Here is a 13,665-nt window from a genome sequence, read left to right on the forward strand (position 1 = left end):
GAAATGAGAAATTGTCCCGAAAAAAAATTAAACAAGTCTATATTTCAAGCTTGTTTGTAGCGGAAGCTCCTCTTCCCAGTTTGTCCAAATTTGACGAACCGGGAAGAGGAGCTTCGAGAAGCTTCCGCTACAAAAAACTTTTCGGGACAATTTTGCATTCCGGGGCTTCAATACAAGACAGACATTTCATACGAGCAGCATGGAGGTATTTGGATGTTTTTTGGTGTGTCTTTTTGTTACGAAGACAGTTGGTATCCATTTGCAACCGTTATATGGACATGCACTGCTACGCCGAGACCCCCTGTAACTCAGAGAAGCCACAGATAACTCTCAATTTTGGGTGAACTATCCCTTTAACTTAAACTTCAACTTAAAAAAACAAAGAGAGAAATAGCTTTCTCTTCTCTGTGAATCATCAAGAGAGGAGAGCATTGATGTCTGATGTTCAGATGTGCTGCCAAGCAAAGTTGACTTCCAGCTTTCTTTAGGGAAGTTTGACAGGATGATGAGTAATGGTAGAGAAAGCACAGGAGGATGTTTCCAGTTCACGGCCAAAAACTGCTCTGTCAGTCACAAAGTTTGTGCTGAAAAGCTTCTGCAGAGAGAGCACATGTGTATTAGACTGATTGTAACTCAAAGAAGGAATCTGATAGTTCTGTATGACTCTGGTTTTGGGTTGTTATCATACTACACCTCCCTGTTGTTCTGTGTGATGGAGAAGACATGAAACACATATGACCTCTGCACACAATTGTATAAATATAGAAACTAATATAAATGTATGTACACATAATCATATACAGTAATATGTGTAATTAACTTTGGTTGGACTTTATTTGTCATGCACAGAGAGCGTTAATGATATTTGTAACATTTCAAAAGCCTATTAGTTGTGATTCAACCATTAGCTAACCCTCATCCTAACCGGCTATTAGATGGTTTGAACTGTGACCATAACATTTCATGGTCTGGTTTATGGTAATAAATAGTGGGAGATGTTAAACAGTAGGAAAAGGAAAGTGAGAATTACATTGGGCCATACTGCGTGCATTTCCTTTAAAAATAATGATGTAATGAGAGGAAATGCAGATGAAAAGAAAGTTATTTTTGAAGTTTTTCAGAATTGAGGAAACAAGCAACAACAAAAACCAAACTCTTGAGACTTTGACATTCTGTCCAGTCATCTGGTTTTATTCTTGATGCTGTTGAATAGAAATGATATAATGTGCATGCAGCATCCGTCAAGGTCATTGTTGTCCATTAATAACTGAACAAAACTCTGAAGTTTTTCTTGAATATCTGAACAGATTTCTAAGCATCTTCCTTGACTGACATCAGATATTGTGATTCCTGTAAAGAGCCCGTGTGTAATAGGTAATCTATTAATTTACATTCCGACTATACACAATACAAATCCTCCATATGCAGCACAGCACAGCACCAGGTGGGAAGCTCTATTAATTTCCCGCTGGACTTATTGCATAGCCTGTTAGTTATCCAGCACCTATGCAGGAAAGCCACTTTTGTAAAAGTTAAGCTGAGCATTTTAATCAGTGGATTGGCTCATTAGAGGCAGAGCTGACTGGCAGCTCCAAGGTTCATCACAGCACATGGTGTTGGACCTGTGATTAGAAATAAAGGCCAATTACATTAGGACTCTTGTCCTGCTTTCAACCAGGTTTTAAAGGAATAGTTCAACATTTGGGTAAATTGGCCCATTGCCATAATCCCTATAGTTTTAGGAGTAGGTTTGTTACCTTTAATTGTCGGTGCAAGCTATTTTTAGAACGGCTATGCTACGGAGGCTCATGGGATTTCTTGGTTTCCCTCATCAAACTCATCAAATACACAATCTAACAACTCCAAAACGTTGTCGTGGACTAGTTGTGACCTGCACATTCACCACGCTATGAGATAATAACGCAACGTTATGAAACAGGGTTGTTTTCTGTGGTAAATTCAAGCAGTCTCAGCATTTGCCTCTAAAACAACTCTGTCTGGTAACGTTGTGTTATTCTCTCATAGCGTGGTGAATGTGCAGGTCACAACTTGTCCACCAGAGCGTTGTGGAGTTGTTGGGTTGTGTATTTGATGAGTTTGATGAGGGAAACCAAGAAATTATTTTAGCCTCCGTAGCGTAGCTCTGAGCAGCTTGTGGCTCTGCTCCACCGTTCCAAAAATAGCTTGCACCGACAAATAAAGGTAACAAACCTACTCCTAAAACTATAGGGGTTATGGCAATGGGCCAATTTGCCGAAATGTTGAACTATCCCTTCAAGGACATGGGTTCAGTTTCTGTTGGACATAGAGAAGACAATGCTTCACCTGTTGTCCTGTACCCAATGTATTCCCTCCATCTGCATGACTGGTTAATTGTTTTCTTACCAAAGTGCTCAGAGAGCACATGATGTAATGTTATGCAGTTAGTCGTTGTTTGTCAATGGACAACAACAATAATTCATAAAGTTTTGATTGATGTGAAGAAAGTTCATTGTAAGATCTTAGACAACGTCTCAACTTTGATTTGTCCTTGTACTGTAGCGGCGGTGACGCAGGATGACATCACCCTAAATGTTGAATCGATGACTTGGCTGTCAGTCCGTATGACTTCATCTTCACTCCGTTGGTCTGTAGAAAGGCACAGGGAACATGAATCTGACTGCAGCCTAAGGACAACCACGTGATAGTTTTTCCTTGATAGGAACTTTGGTGTGTTAATGTGTGAAGGCGTGTGTGTGTCCGATGCTCAGGGCTGATGCAATCATAACACAACAGTAACATGATACTCCGGTTAGAGCCATGCTATTTTGCACACAGGGAATAAACAACATAATCTGATGCTAAACAAACTGATCATAGAGAACCGGTGATTCCTCACAGCAATAATCAACCTGCCCTTTGTTTCCATGCTGCATCCCAGGCTGGATCTGTGTGGGCTGTGATTGGCTGATGCTGCTGCTTGAATACTTAAGTGTTTCTTAACTGACTGAAGCAACTTTACCACATTGTGGTGAAAGTGAGCGAGAACTTTCCTTTACTCACCTACAGCTGTCTCCAGCAACGCCAGTGTTCACTCTTGTCTCTATAATATTGTTTGACCAATTGAACAAACTTTATTGTAATTGTCCTGCAGCGCATTATGAGATATCACAACATTTGACAAAAACACACAACGCGCAGACACATGGTACAAAAAAAAGAATGTTGTTGTGAATATAATAACAGTGCTTCTGATAATGGATTTCAACCTAGAGAGTCTGAAAATTACAGATTTTTTTTTTGTCAATTCTCACATTTTTGGGGCCGAACAAACAGCCAAATATATGTTAAAGAGCCTTCAAAAAGTGACATGTCCCCTTTAAATATGGGCATTTTAACCATACTGGAAATGTCATGTGGAGATATCCTGTAAAATCAGAATCCCAGAAGCCCGAAAGGCGTTCAACATCGTCCTTGTTTTGACAGAATCATCCCATCTTGACATTTTTGTCAAGTAGCACAGTTCTTCTGGACGGCTTCTTCAGAAACTGCCTTCTTTTTTCCCCCGATTATTTCCTCCGTTATTTCACCTGTGGACTGAGCAGCAGCAAAGACAGTGAAGAAAAAGCTTGTCACATTATGTAAGCCTCGTCCTCAGACGGCGCTCTGACCTTCCTGATTCAATTTTAAACAGGAAGTGCCGATATGTCGAGCTCTGCCTCTGCATATGTTAGTCTACTTTTTGAACAGGTGTGCTGCTACAGTTATGCGGCCCTTGATTTGTCTGTTTCGGTGTGTGTGCGTGTCTGCGTGTGTGCATGATAGAGAATTTGTATTACCTGCTAATAAACCGTTTTTTGGCCGGGAGGATGGATAGACAGATGCACAGGAAATTGAAAACCTTCTAGCCAAAAGTGGCTGGCAGAGCAGCAGGGTGTTCCCTGCATGTGAAAGTCTTAGATGGACCAATTAAGTGGAAATTTACCTTTTTTTTAACCACCAAAACCAAATTACATCAATTTTTAAAGCTCGGTTTTCTCTCTTCTTTTTCTTCACGTAGTTTCTTTACCCTTGTTTTTGTATGTGTGATCTCTGAGTATCTATGTGGCGTCCTGGCAGCGGCCTTTCTTGGCATGTATACTTGAGCTTGCAGACTATGACTAGGTGCAATCCATCATGACTGATCTGTAATCAGCACAGGAGGAGTCAACATGTTTATCTCGCTGACCTCTCATCGGTCAATCTTAGCGCCCGTTTTTCAATCCTCCCACCAAATTGCGAAATGCCTGTGGGCTTGAAAAATGTGTATTCTGTCAGGGTGGGATGGATCCAGGTGAGGGAGGTCTGGCCGCTCAGACGTGTTGGTTTTACCGATTATTTACACATTTTCAATGACTCACCCCCCCCCCCCCCTCTCTCTCTAGAGCGAGGGCACTTCCACAACTTGGTTTCTTTGACACTGCCAATTACTCCTCTCACCTCATCACTGCAGCCGTATGTCTCATTCCACCTGCCCGTCCTCGGTGGGCGCACATCATCTCGTCCAGCTCTGCTGTGATTTGATTGTGTCTGCAAGGAGTGCTATGTCTTTGTTACGTCTCCAGCTCCTCTGTGAGAGTCGTTGGGAATACGTGTGCACATGACTGAAGAGGCAGCAGCAGCAGAGATGAGTTTTATGAGGATTTGGACTCCCAACTTCCATCTGCTGGGGATTTATGTGATGGGTAACTTGAGTGACAGACTGGGAGTAAGAGAAAAGAAGGAGGATACAGTAATCCCACCTTTGTGATTGCCCACGAGTCAGTGTAAAGCTGTGCTGGAGAGCAGTGCTGCTCGTTCACTTACCTCCCTGTGAACCTGTCTCAGCTGGACACATGTCATCGAGGGCATTTCAGAAAAAGCCACCGACACTGAAACCGGCAGACACACCCTGCCATTATCTTCAAAACACCAAATGTAGCGGGTGCCGCTGAGCTGCGTGCGCCGCAGTTTTACCTCCCTGTTCATAATGTCACATCATTGCCATCCTGGGATTGCTGTTAGAACGTAGATGGATACACTCGTCTTGGGCAAATAGAGAGAGAGAGAGAGGATGTTACTCTGCTCACAGCTCTGGATATCAGGTGTAAGTTTATTGTTCCTTCTGGGAAATTAATTTTCGCAGGTTCTATACACATAGGTCTGAAGCGCCTTACATACAGTGACAACAACAGTGACATCAGAGAACATTCACAAAAATATAGCATTCACTTTAAAGGGACAACAAGGAGTTTCTATTTGGTTATAAAAAAAGTCTCACGTTAATGTGGATGAATCTACGTTACCACTTGTTAATGGGCCCATTTTAGATAAATCTATGGTTTTGTCTCTATGGTTATTTTGTTATTATTAGTGGTGGTGGAAATGCTGGTCGAGCCGACCAGCGTTTCTTTACTTTCGGTTTCGTGGCGAGTCATGAGAATAACGCCGCTGAATCTCCGTTTATGGTTAGTACTACGACGGTATATGATCGTCTTCCAACCTCTGACTTTAATTCTTGATGAATGAAAACATGAGTCTGTCTTGCACCGGTCAAAGAATTTCACGGTGCGCGGAGGCTCATAAATGTAGTGTGAAAACACTTCGCTTTTCCAAATCACCTCGTTGTCCCTTTAAAGGGGAACTATGCAAGTCTGGTCGATTTTCTGCTTTTTGCTAACCCTCTTAATCTCGAGAAATGAGAGCAAGCTCTCATTCCCAATGATGTTGAGAGATGTCGAGTTTACAACAAAGGCGGTGTGAAATCATTTAATAGAGCAGTATATAACGTTATATATCATATACAGTGTTACGGTGTTCATATTATCTGTCATAAACAAGAGATTACAGTTTACGGGGCGTGTTTGTGTCGCGGTGGCGCAGAGACGAGGCTCTGATCTTACAAGGTTGGTTTTCAGCCAAGAGAGGCTAGGTGGAAGACAGAGAGCCTCCATTCTCCCTGTAATAAGTTACAAGTCATTTATTTAACCATCACAATTACTCCAAAGCTGTTTAATGTAGGTTAAAATGTAGCATAGTTAAGGTTAAGATCCTGCATCGTTCCTCTTTAACAATTACAGATTAACAAACCATGGCAATCAGATGTCAGTAATGTAATGCTGAATCCCTACTGTTCCGGTTCTTAATTGCGAGCATATTGTAGAAGCGCGCAGAACAATACACCAGAACTGGTCGAAAGAGGGGATTTGATGAAACATTGTCGTCCTTTTCATTTGCAGATGACTGATAGTCTTTGATTGCTTTTCTTTTGAATGTCACATGTAAGACATTACCACAGTGGAACCTGCAGTGACATCTCACAGGGAGGAGTTTCAGTGAGGGACAGACGTTTACTAGACACTGCAGCTGATTTTGTTAAAATCATATCCATATCATCAAAGTTAAACACAATTCAGTGGTGTATTTTCATTATTCAGAGCTAAATATAATGATATAAACCAACAATAAGGTCTTCAGACTGTTCTTATAGATGTAAAGTTTTGTCTTTTTCTTCTGGAGAGCATAAATGATTGGCTGATTTGTTGATTGTCTATGAATTTATTTCACAATTAAGCTGGATAGTCAGTTAATAAATCTGACTGGTTTTAGGTGGAAGTATAAAGAGCTGCTGCTTGTGTTGAGACACAACATAAAAGTTTCAGTGCCATAATTTGAACAAAGTTCTATTTGTTTTCAAACTGCCGATAAATAAAACAAATCACTCTGTATGTGCCAAGATGTTAACCTTAAAGGAGAAATTGGATCACGCTTGTGAAAAGCCGATGTAAGCGTTTTCAGCAGCGAGGACTGCGCCTGTGGCCGTGTGCAGCGAGAGAGAAGCAGGCCTGCAGACAAGACGAGCTGCCACACACACACACACAGTGTCGGGGGGGAGTGCAGCTGCGGGGGCTGTCGGGGTGGGCAGAGCTTCTTGGGGGCTAATCAAATCCAGTGGAGACAGAGGCAGAGCCGGCTCCCTGCCTGCCAGCCAGCCAGCCAGCCAGCCACACAGCTATTTTTAGAAGCCCAGCCCAGTGGAGCTCTCCTCACAGATCCAGATCCCAGCTCCTGATACAGATATTTATAACTGCCACAGCTGTCTGCTCAAGTGTGAAACTCCAGCTGAACAACCAAATGATTTTCTTTTTTTTTTGAGCTCCGGATTAAAACCGTTCCTCCTCCTCTCCCTCGTTTGCCTCCTTCACCACCGACTTTGTGTTCAGATTGAACTCTGGATGCGTTTGGTTTCTGGAGGCTTTGTTGATTTATTGACTGAGCTGCTTATATGAGGTCTATGGAGGCTGGGGTTTAGTTATGGAGACATACATCTTTACCTACTGGGATGCTAATATATCGTGATTCATTCTTTAAAGCCAGTAGACATGCTGAGTAGCATCCCGACTCTGATTTTGATTACAATTAATTACTTTTTTATAGACCTGTTTATGTACCTTGCATAACCTCTCTAAAGGATTTCAGCATAATCCAGTCTGATCTCTCCCGAGTTAAACATTTAAAGGTAAACTTTTGTTTGTGGACATCTTCTACTGGAAGGAATCTCCATCTCCATCTACAGCAAAGGCAAACAGTTATTTAAAGGTACATTGTGTAGGAATTACTCCCATCTAGTGGTGCGTAGATTGCAGAGCAACTCAGTCGTATTTTTCATGCTGCATTCACGTGAAATCGGTCCGCTGCAGGTAATGGCTTAAACAAGCCTCTATATAAACAGGTGGCCCGTCAGCACGAGGCAAAACAATACACGTGACAATATGTTGTCATGGCGATGTGGTATTGTTTACCTGACCCACGTTTTACCGGCTTTCTCTGGACTTCTGTGACTAAAATGACATCTGGTTTGTTAGCGACGGCCGTCTGCCCGACTGCACCTGAATGCAGCATTCAGGTGCAGTCCTCACAGTCCTCACTGCGTTACCGCGGTGACTTTTCACAGACGCCACCTCGACCTGAGCCGACAGCTCCGGTGTCTCCGCTGAGTTTCCGTGGTTTCCTACCGTCACGCTGCCACTCAACGTAAAAACATGGAGACACCACATGGCAGCAGCACCGAGCTTACCCGCTCCATGGAGATATGAATGATATGAACGGCTCATTCAGAGCTGAAAGGAACACTTCACTTTGTTGATGGGGGGGGATTACTGATTAATGAAAAACTTTTGAACAAAATAATCGATTTTCGTGAATAGATAACCGGAGAACTTACACAATGTCCCTTTAACTTTTATTTTAGCGCACACAGTAGATTATCATGACATTGTGGACATTATACATTGTGGGCATATTGCCCTATGGTCAGTCCGTCCCTGGCTGTACAGATACAACTGAGCAGGTTTATGGGATGGAGAATTGATCTTGAACAGAGAATTGATCTTCAATGAAATCATGATTCCAAGAATCAGATTTGAACTGGATGTTGTATGTTTCAGAAGAACTCCTCTAAAGTGTGTTATTCTTCAATACTGCATGAGAACACAGCTGAACGTGGAAGTCATTTTAAATATGTTTATGTATGTTAACATACACATGTCCTTACTGTAAATGAAGCAGCCATGTCTTTCCCCTGGAGAAGTGAACTGCAGCATGTCCTTCTGTCTAATTACACACCACCCAATTAGTCCTTTATTTCCACCACAGACAGACATGGGGTGAAAATATGGATCAATCCCCACTTCGTTAGACCTTGTATTGTGGGCGTAGCTTATTAGCTCTGCTATTGATGCGAGGGCTCACTTTGGCTGTAAACAAGTCAATAGTGTTTTATTGGTGTTTATTCAGCTTTGACCCAAGAGAGAAAGATGGATAGATAGACAAGCAGAAGGAGAGGAAGAGAGACAGATATGAAAAAAAAGCAATAATTCAGTCAGCCTGTGATTAGGCTTCAAGTGCGCCAAAGCATCTTGGTGTGGACTGTTGTATATGACGGTGTGAGTCCACAGGGACTAAAAGCACTCTTTACTGCGACACACACGGTCCAGAAAAATAATCTACTGAGCAAAATACACTTGACAAACCAGATCCATGGTGATAGAGAGGCTCCTAGAGAAAGTATGGAACAGTTACTAAATAAGAGTGAGACAAGTTCTGATAAGTATTGAAAGTTTGAATGAAAAAGTCTCAACCATTTGCTGACATCCCATCTGTACAGTGAGATCTTATATACGTGCACTGGTTTTAATTAAGGGATGAATATCTTTACAAAAGCAAAAGAGTAAGGAACCAACTCATCAGCAACAGTCCCACTGTGTCTTGTATCATACAGGCCATTGATGCACGAGCTCCTCAAGATTCATAAAAAGAGGCCCACCAGCAGCAGCATTAAAGGGCTAGTTCAACTTTTTTGGGGCAAATTGGTCCATTGCCATAATCCCTATAGTCATAGCAGTAGGTTCATTACCTTTAATTGTCGGTGCAAGATGTTGTTAGAATGGCGGAGCAGAGCCGTGAGCTGCTCAGAGCTACGCTACGGAGGCTCATGGGATTTCTTGGTTTCCCTCATCAAACTCATCAAATACACAATCCAACAACTCCACAATGCTCTGTTGTGACCGAGGTAAATTCATGCAAAACCACTGATGCATGTTCCCGTCGGGGGCATTTTTTCAGCAAGCAGTCTCTGCATTTGCCTCAAAAACAACTGCGTCTCGTAACGTTCCGTTATTATCTCATAGTGTGGTGAATGTGCAGGTCACAACTTGTCCACCAGAGTGTTTTGGAGTTGTTGGATTGTGTATTTGATGAGGAAAACCAAGAAATTCCATGAGCCTCCGTAGCGTAGCTCTGAACAGCTTGCAGCCATTTAAAAATAGCTTGCACTGTCAGTTAAGGGTAACGAACCTACTCCTTAAACTATAGGGATTATGGCAATGGGCCAATTTTCCAAAATGTTGAACTATCCCTTTAACTCTGTTACCAAACACATGGTCACCCTCATCCTCTTTCCTTTCTATCACCATATCCAAAGCTTTACGCACTTTGTTCAAGGATTGATACTGGACTCAAACCTTTTACATACACTGGTAAAACTTCATGACCGTTAAGCACATGCTTCACTGACAACTTTCTGTCATGTGACTTCTACAAGTCTAGAAACATGTCCACATCTACACGCACTAATGAAGCACGTGAACCCCCCCCCCAAGAGGCTAAATACTTTGTCATTGCCTGATTTTGCTCAATAGTCTGCTAGAATAAATAGAAGAAAATAGTATTGAATAGAAAATACTTGTTTACCATTTGCAAAAGGCAAAACATTAGTCTTTGGATTATGTGCAAAAGATCAAGTACATTAAAAACACATCACATCCAGCCAAAATCCCATTAAAAAAAATAGAGTTACACGAGACACAATCAAAGCTACGTTAAAAGAAGATGAGCAGCAGGAGAAGGCTGAGAGAGAATGAAGAATGAATAGATATAACTTCCTGTGTGCTGTGCAGGAGGCAGGCTGGCTGTCTGTCCTTACTGATGAAGATATTTCATGGCGATGGGAATGAATAGATGATCCTCTGTCCTGATGGCAGTAGCTGCAAGTAGAGGATGGTTGTACTGCCGTGGTGGTGGGACAGTGGGGTTTGTTTGCAGCCTCTACTGTAATCACACTGCCCAGTTTGACAATTTCTGGAGAGCTTCGTCTTGCTTTCACCGCCTTGGACACCAGGATACAGTATCAAAAGTGAGAACACTTTCAATCAGTGATTGGTATACTCTGTTTAAAGTGCGCCGTCTGACTCCAGATTGCCTCAGGAAGAATCCCTGCTGTGCTTTTTTTTGTAAATGTAGTCCACGCCATGCTGCCATGCTGCAGAATTCATCCGGGCGATACTGTATGGCTTTCTACTACCCACCAGAAGTGTATCCACACATTTCTAGAACTCCCAGAAGTTTCAGAGCATCACTGAGGGTCATCTCAGTCCAACTCTCCTCCGCCTCCCCTCGTTGCCACTGGAAACCTCCTCCTTTTGGGTTTTTTGACAGTCAGTTCCCCTCGGAGAAAGATCCAGACTTAGTTACCATAAGTGTTTCCACTGCCGCCACGGGAGTGGGGACAACAAATGGACTAAATATCCCATCCATCCTCTCGGGGCGGTGAGCTCCGTGTAGCATGAAACTATCTGTCAATCTCCAGAGCTATTTTTAGACTTTGGCGTCAGGTCTTGGAAAGGTTTGTTTTTCTTTTCCCTGCCCTACGTGTCTTTGCTTGGAGGTAGTGGAGGCTGTGAAGAGGAGAGATGGGTAATGTCAGATAATTAAGACTAATCAAAAGGCATAATCATCATCAGCAAGGCCCCCCTGAAAAAAAACACCAAACACACCCCGCGCCGCTCCACTCGCTGGCTGTTTGCCAACATTTTGATTCCTGCAAGCCGTTGAATCTCCCAGAGCTTAATTTACCTGTGCGCGCTTCATAATTTTCCCTGATTGGGGTTTGAAGCTACAGCTGCAAACCCACAGCTGTGCCCCTCCCACCTTACCCTTTTTTTGTTGTTGTTGTTATTTTCAGTTTATCTGTGTATGGCTGCCTGTTGCCTACAGGCTACACAACAGTATGAAGCACATCTCCTCGGTGCCGGGGTGATAGATGACAGGAGGAAACATCAGGAGAAGCAGGAAGATGGATGGGGCTTTGGGTGGGGGATGTGTCGCTGAGAAGCTGATTCTGGTATGGAAGGAAACCCACCAGGGATTGGCGGGCGACTTCTTTTTTTTTTTTTTCTTTTTTTGTTCGTTGCCTCTGTGGATATTTCATCTGTTTCCACCCCATCGCTATTTTCCTCCTATCGGCAGAGATGCAGCGAGGCCCTGCTGCTGGCTGGTTCGATAAGCCCAAATGTAATTACGTGCTTCATTCTTTCTGGAGCGGGGTTGTCATTACACTCATGATAATAGAGTGTATAATTCACTGCGTTTTCTTTTCTGCACAACTCCCTCACATGTTGTGACATACCATTTGCATGCGAGGCTTTTGATTGTTTGCCACGTTATTAGCGTTTCCTGTAGGAGACGGCTGCTGGGTATCTGGAACTCATCAAATTTAAAGGGATAGTTCACCCAAAATTCAAATTTCAAAACTCATTATCTACTCACCCTCATGTTGACTAAGAGCTGTGAGAATGTTCAGAGTCCTCCGTTCCTTCTCTGAGTTACGGGGGGGTCCGCGCAGCAGTATTTGTCCATATAATGGTTGTCAATGGATACCAACTTTCTTCGTCCAAAAAGACACACCAAAAAACATCCAAATACCTCCATAGTGCTCATCTGTAATGTCCCTCTTGTATTGAAGCCCCAACATGAGAAATAGTTCTGAAAAAAATTAAATAAGTCTATATTTTAAGCTTGTTTGTAGCAGAAGCTCCCAGTGTCTCAGTTCACTGCTCTTCCTGTGTTTGCACTGACCGGCGGAACAATTTCTCATGTCGGGGCTTCAATACCAGAGGGACATTACAGACGAGCAGTATGGCGGTATTTGGATGTTTTTTGGTGTGTCTTTTTGGACGAAGAAAGTTGGTATCCATTGACAACCATTATATGGACAAATACTGCTGCGCGGACCCCCCCGTAACTCAGAGAAGGAACGGAGGACTCTGAAAATTCTCACAGCTCTTAGTCGACATGAGGGTGAGTAGATAATGAGTGAAATTTGAATTTTGGGTGAACTATCCCTTTAAAAGCCGCTCATATAAGTGAATGTTAGTATTGGAATAAACTGTAAAAAAAAAGAAAAGAAAAAGAAAGGGCGTACTTGATTTCCTGTGAGAGTCAGCAAACCTGCAAAGCCACTTTGCAGTGATAGCGTTGGCAGGAAGTCAGTGCGGTAAGGCTTTATAGCACATTTTCAGTCTCTAGTTGCAACAGGCAGGGGACACCTCATCCTGCCAGCAACACCGACTCTTATTTAGCGTTTGGCTCCTGAATCCTGGACCCCCCCCCTTCCCCCTCCTGTATAGAAGACACAGAAGAGAGGAGTGAGCGCCGTACGTCTCGTCCCTGACGACGTGTCGTTGCTCCGTCAGCGCAAACGCTGTGATGTGGCACCGCCACCCCCCCCACCCCTTGCACCCCCTGTCTCTAACTGATGGCCAAATGATCTGGTCCATTAAGAAGCCGACCTCGGGGATAACCCAGTTTTGTATTCGTCTTCCTAATTACCAGTCATGTAAAATGCACAGCTCTGTCTGAGCTTCCAGGCAGCTTTTTATGAGCTGCAGCAAGACAGGCCGACTGGGAGTGCAAACAGTTGGCCGAGCGCTTGCCTCGTGGCTCTTTTAGACTTCAGTCAGATCTCTTTAGAGGGCTCCCCCTGTTCAAAGAAAGTATTGAAATATAAACTCTGGCTTTTGAATTATTGTGTATGTATTATATAGTTTAATATCTCTGCATATTCTATGTTTCTCATTCTCAAAATGAAAGGTGAGGCTGAACTTTTTGAGGAAGGAAAGAAGTTCCACCAGTTTTAAGGAGGGAGAAACATGTCAGTACGCACTGACAGGGAGTCACTGTATTTGAACTACATACATACATTGTTTATTGTTAAAGGGATAGTTCAACATTTTGGCAAATTGGCCCATTGCTATAATCCCAATAATAGTTTTAGGAGTAGGTTTGTTACCTTTAATTGTCGGTGCAAGCTAATTTTAGAACGGCGGAGCA

At 42.9% G+C, this 13,665-nt stretch overlaps 1 protein-coding gene across 2 annotated transcripts in view; it reads left to right on the plus strand.

Moving 5' to 3' along the window:
* Window positions 1–13,665, plus strand: part of trappc9 (trafficking protein particle complex subunit 9) — a 319,927-nt gene that overhangs the window by 112,353 nt on the left and 193,909 nt on the right. The gene's annotated exons all lie outside the window — the stretch shown is intronic.

This window comes from Trachurus trachurus (assembly GCF_905171665.1).
Source record: "Trachurus trachurus genome assembly, chromosome: 11".
NCBI lineage: Eukaryota > Metazoa > Chordata > Actinopteri > Carangiformes > Carangidae > Trachurus > Trachurus trachurus.